This window comes from Symphalangus syndactylus, chromosome 2 (assembly GCF_028878055.3).
Source record: "Symphalangus syndactylus isolate Jambi chromosome 2, NHGRI_mSymSyn1-v2.1_pri, whole genome shotgun sequence".
Taxonomy (NCBI): domain Eukaryota; kingdom Metazoa; phylum Chordata; class Mammalia; order Primates; family Hylobatidae; genus Symphalangus; species Symphalangus syndactylus.
Genome location: NC_072424.2, coordinates 14,784,594 through 14,790,593, shown reverse-complemented (window position 1 = coordinate 14,790,593; position 6,000 = coordinate 14,784,594).

The following is a 6,000-nucleotide window of genomic DNA, read 5'->3' as shown; positions in this document are numbered from 1 at the left end:
CCTGGTAAATTTCTAGGCTGTGGTTGTGGGTGAGTGGGGGCTGGAGTGGGACAAAGAACTGGGAGAAATAGCTTTTCCTGAAGGCTCCAGTCCTGGGAATACAAGACAAGCTCCACTGCCTCACTCCAGCTCAGAGGCAGGAAATGAACAGAGCCAGACATCTTTAGAAGTCAGTTTAAACCCAGAGAAGCTGTCGTTCATGAACCGGTTCAATGCCTCTCAGTCTAACACTAAGGAAGATCAATCACACACTTCTCTGCTCCTGGAGTCAGCCTGCATTGCAAATACAGAAGCTGCTGCCACCACAGACACATTTAATGGATTTTCAAAGCAAGGTGCAAACTCACTGGCTGGCTGTGTGCCTGTGAGTTCAGTGGAAAGGAATGGCTTTGAGTCAGGTAGACTCTAGCTGAATTGCAGCTCTTTCTATTTGTCCAACTGTGGGGCAACTGTGGTGTAGGTGATGAAGTCCTGGGCTGAGGGAGGACCTGTGTTCTCATCTCAGATCTGCCACGGGGTATCTGTGAGACCTTAAGCAAGCTGCTTGGCTGCAAGTTTCTGACACCCAGTCCATAATCAGGGTAATTATCCCTATCCCATGAATGATAAGGGTAGAAATAAATTTAATGTGCTTAGCAGAAGGTCTAGTCCACAGCGAGCCCTCAGATAGACACCGACTTTATATACTACTCAGCTGGCATTCAGTCCAAGCACTCGGTTTGGGAAGAGAGTTAGAGGAGAGAAGAATGGGAGTGATGGGAATTTGGGCATCATCCGGAAAGACTGGGAGAACCAAACCTGGGCATTAGAACAGAGTCAGCATGTTTATAAACATAGGCCTGGGCCCACATCCCCTTCCTCATCAGCTCTGGCCCCCTGGGAATGCTGCTTAACCTCTTTGAATCTCAGTTTCCTCATCTGTATGATGGGGTAACTAAAGTATCTCTAGTAAAGGGCTGCCATGAAACTTACATGAGATAAAGCAAGGGATCCTAGCAAACCTTTAATAGATGTTGCTCAGCTTTCTGAGTCCCTTCAGACGGTGGGGCCTCAGCTTCTTCCAAGAGATTATCAGCTGACACTTCCAGGGAGTAGGCTTCCTCTTCTCTCTGGCTGGGCCCTCTGCCTGGCCTGTGGGGCCTGGGCCAGCCAGAGACTCAGGAGTGGCAAAGGCCCTGTCTAGCAAGCCAATTCTTGTCCTATGTGATAATGAGCAAGTGAGCCGGAGGCTCAATGGTGCTGTTGGACTTTGCTTTCATGATTCAGCTTACCCCACGTGAGGGCTAGGCCAGGGGTGTGCATAAACAGCTTTCCTGGGGGCAGGGACCACCTGTCTGATAGTGGTAGCAGAGAGACTATTAGACAGCAGCCAGGATCCTGAGTTCCAGGCCCTGGTCTGCCACATGTTCTTATGCAATGAACATCTCCTGTAGGGTTTCAGAATTCTTATCTATGTGTCATTCCTAGAACTCCCAGGGTTCTACAAGAAACCCATGAAGAATCAGATTTGTAAAAGCTTTAAAAATAGAGAACTGCTGGTAGGCCAAGTTGGAGAGACTAGAAGGGACTTATCCCCAGAATGACTGGATGCTGCAGGTCCTGAAGTTATCATCTGAATGGGACTGACCTTCCTGTCCAGCCTGGCATTGGGCTGGCATCCACAGTTTGCATCCAGAGTTTGCCAATGCTCTTTCTTCCTGCTTTTCTACAGACCTATGTTATGCTCAAGAGCCACAATTACATGCCAGGCTTCAGGTTCCAGGCATTTGCTCAGGCACTTCCTTTACCATGGAATGCCAGGCCCTGGCCCCACTCCACTTGCAGAGCTCCAGATTCCCCCAAGGGATGTGCTCTCTGTGTCCATGGCACTTTTACAGAACTTCCCTTGGGGCATTGGTGGCATTCTGGTTTGTGTTCAGTTTATATCAATATTTCATCTCTTTCTAAAGATGGCAGTGGAAAGGATCACTGCAGTCTGCAACCTCTCATTGGAGTGTGTACTCAGGCACATGTATGGATTAAAGACAGTAGCACAGTGGAAATAACAATGGATTTGAATCCTGACTCTTCATCAATTCATTTTATTCTATCTATTGGTGCCTACTTGGAGTGATCTTAAACAAATGTGGACCTCTCTGAGTCTCAGCTCCTTCACTTGTCAAGATGGAATCATGATATTTATGTCGCAGGATTGCTGCAGGATAGGCGATGATGTGCACACCCATCTGCCTTTACCATAGTTCTGTTTTGAGCTCTCCCTTGGGTCCTAGTTACAGCATTTAGTGATTCACGTTGACTCTGTCACGAACATTCCATTGCTGCTGACTTCCCTCCAGCTTGAAGGAGCATGCCATGCAGATCCAGCCACAGTGTGTTCTCCTGGTGGGCACACTCCAGGCCTTGTTGCCCCTGATCAGGTGGGATGAATCAATGTGGCTTTTCATGGAAGTGCAGTGAGGATTTGTATCAAGTCCTGGATAGGGACATGCATCTTCCCTCCTTGCTGGTGTCATCTCACTGCCAATTGGTGTCTGGGAACATGTTGGAACCCGTGTCTGGGGAGACTCAGCCTGACTGAAGCTAACAGGATTGGGGGCCTGGTTACTATGGGATATCAGCTCCCCCCTCCACCATGGCCCAACTGAAGGCAGTAAATTTTGCTCAAAACTAGAGGAAAATGAGCTCAGTTTCTTTAGGAAACTGAGTTTTAATATATTCTGAGTGTCTTTCTGGCATTTTAACCTTTCAATGTTGCCTTTAGGAATTCAGAAAGCAAGCGATCTTTAAAATGATGTGAGAGGGTATATGAATGTGTGTGTGCATGTGCATATGTGTGTTCATTGGTTTATTGATGTTGGACCTATTTACCAAGTCACCAACATCAGTTTGGTGTTGCAAAATTGAGATAATTTTAAGTTACAGTCCAAGGACACCTTCCTGAGAAGGTGGTTGAGGGCCTCTGGAGTGTGCAGAAAGAGCCAAGCCATGGAGCTAGAGGTACTGGCTTCATCCCTCACCAACTCTGTCACTTAACTTCTTTGAGTCTTTGGGTTCTCATCTGGAAAATGTGGGGCAGCAATAAAAGCTTTTCTTCCTGTTTTTGTTGCAAGAACTAAATAAAGTATGGTAATGTTTGGACATGTTTTATAAACTCCAATGTGCTAGGAGAATATTAATTGACATGTTATATTGTCAATATAAATATAAATAAATATTTATATAAAGATATAAAAATATAAATGGGATCCCGTGTGTCTAGAGTCTCTGGTGAGGCTTCAGTGAGTGCCTCCAGGCCAGAACATCAGATCATGGTTGGAGGATGTGCCCAGGTGATTGTTTGGCATCCAGTGGCTTACCCTGACCATTTCTCATACAGCATACTCCTGAGAGCATGACCACAGACCACCCTCACCAGAACTACCTAGGGAGCTCAGGAAAATGCAGACTTCCAGACCCTCTGATTTGGAAACCCCAGGCAGTGTGACCCAGGAATCAAACTCTTTAACCAGCACCCCAGGCTTACCAGGTGACTCTGATACACACGAAAGTGTGAGAATCACAGATCCAATAGTGACCCTAAAACATTGGCTGATTTACTCCACAGACAGTACTTGGACACTATCTTAGTCTGTTTTGTGCTGATATAACAGCATACCTGAGACTTGGTAATTTGTAATGAATAGAAATTTATTGCTCATGGTTCCAGAGGCTGGGAAGTCCAAAATTCAGGGGCTGGCATATGGTGAGGGACTTCTTGCTACATCATCCCCTGGCAGAAAGTGGAAGAGCAGAGGGAAGGAGACACACAGGGAGAGAGAGAGAGAGAAAGGGGGGCAAACTCATCCTTTAATAAGGAACCCATTTCCATGATAATGGCACTAATCCATTTGTGAAGGCAGTGCCTCCATGACTCAAACACCTCCCACTGGGCCCCACCTCTCAATACTGTTGCATTGGGGGTCAAGTTTCCAACACATGAACTTTGGGGGGACACATTCAAACTATAGCACAAATAGCTCCTATCTCCTGCCAGGAGCTGTTTGTAGGGGACACTTCTTTGGCAGCAGGAGAGACACACAGATGAACAGTGTCCTCTGCTGTCACATACCAGGTATTTAATGAGACATGTAGCCAACACTAAAATCTGTAGGCTACATGAGGGGGCCAAGGGATGATGATAATGCTAGCATTCTGCTCTGTTTCCTTCTCTGGGAAGCAAAGCTAAACATACACGTTACCTTATGTAGTCATCACCACAGCTCTGAAAGGTAAATAAGAAAACCTAGCCTCAGGGATGTTGAGTAACTTGCCTAGGGTCCTATGAAATCAGTGAGTGGTGTGTTGTCAAATGTTTAACCACAGGCTGGGGTGGGAGAAGCCCTGATTTATGGAGTTTGCTGATTTCTATAATGCAAAAACTCTCATTGTGGTGGATTTTAAGCAACCAACATGCTGTCACTGAAGCAGAGACGGAGAGAGATGCCCATAATGGGCCCTTGTGAGCTGGCTTCAGAACTCCACTGTCTGCAGCTGTCAGTCACTGAAATAACTGTCAATGAGTGTCACCTGTGGACACACAGAGACGAGAGGGAATCTTGTTTCTGCCCTCCTGACACCTCATTTCATGAGCATTTAATAAAGTTTGGATGTTTGTCCCCTCCAAATCTCATGTTGAAACATAATTCCCCATGTTGGAGGTGGGCCCTGGTGGGAGGCGAAGGTGACTGGACAATGGGGGCAGAGCCCTCAAGAATGGGTTGGCACCATCCTGAATGACTTCTCAGTCCATGAGAGATACGGTGGTTTAAAAGCCTGGGACCTCCCCCTTCTCTCTTGCTTTCACTCTTGCCATGTGACATGCCTGCTCCCACTTTGCCTTTTGCCATGATTAGAAGCTTCCTGAGCCCCTCATCAGAAGCTGAGCAGATGTTGGAGCCATGATTGCATACCTTGCAGAATCATGAGCCAATTCAACCTCTTTTCTTCATCAGTTACCCAATCTCAGGTATTCCTTTACAGCAAAGAAAAATGGCACATTACAGCATCTACAATGTGCTTGGTACTATGTGAGGGAGATAATTAAGTATAATGAGGTCTCTACCTTCAGGGGGTAGAGTCAACCACGTCCTTGCTTGGCTTACTTTATCTAGTGGCTCGAGGCCCAGGAATGTCCAGTCACCACTGGCCACACCAGGAGGCTCCGGGATAGGGCTGTCTATGTCCAGGACAGGGACCTGAGGTTGCTGACATGGTGCAGGGGGCCACTGCAGGGCAGCGTCTCACAGAGTTGAAGGGGGCTGCAGGGGCTCTGAGAGCTGCCCCTGTCTGTCCATCCCCACCCCTTCCCTACAGAGTCTTGGTTGAGAACAGAAGGGCCACAGTCCCTGCACACTTTACTGAGGGGAGGCAGAGGTCACCTGTGTCCAGGGTCTCTGTGGCCTGGACCATGCCTGCCAGCTGGCACCCTCCCCATTTTCTGAAGAGTTCTGGCACCTTATGTCAGGCAGGTCCCTCGTAAACTAGAATGTGCTGCCTCACCGGTCTCAGGGCAGATGGGTGTGTGGCTTCAGGACTGCAGGAGGCAGCTGCTGGAACTTGGAGCAGGACAGCAGAGTATCCACCACAACAGGGCTGCTGTCTAGGCTGGTTGTGGACAGCCTGGCCTGCCCAGGTGGGAGCAGTCAGGGTCAGATAAAGCCCTCTCCCAGCTGGAGAGATGCCCAAGGGATGTTACAGAGAGCCTCGGGGTCCCTGCAGCAGGCTTAGGATGCAGCCGAAGCTCTGGCCGTAGGGCGAGGGAAAGAAGGCACTGAGAATCGAGTAACCTCAGTCATGTAGCAGCTGTTCTTGGGACAGGCAGGCTGGGACACTCATGTCAAGGTCTGCCAGGATGGCATGCAGGCGGGGACAGGTGGCACTGGGGCGTGAAGGTGTCCAGGCATCCCTTCCTTTTCTCAGAGAGATTTCCTTGACTCAGGCTGTCTTTGACACACACGGGGG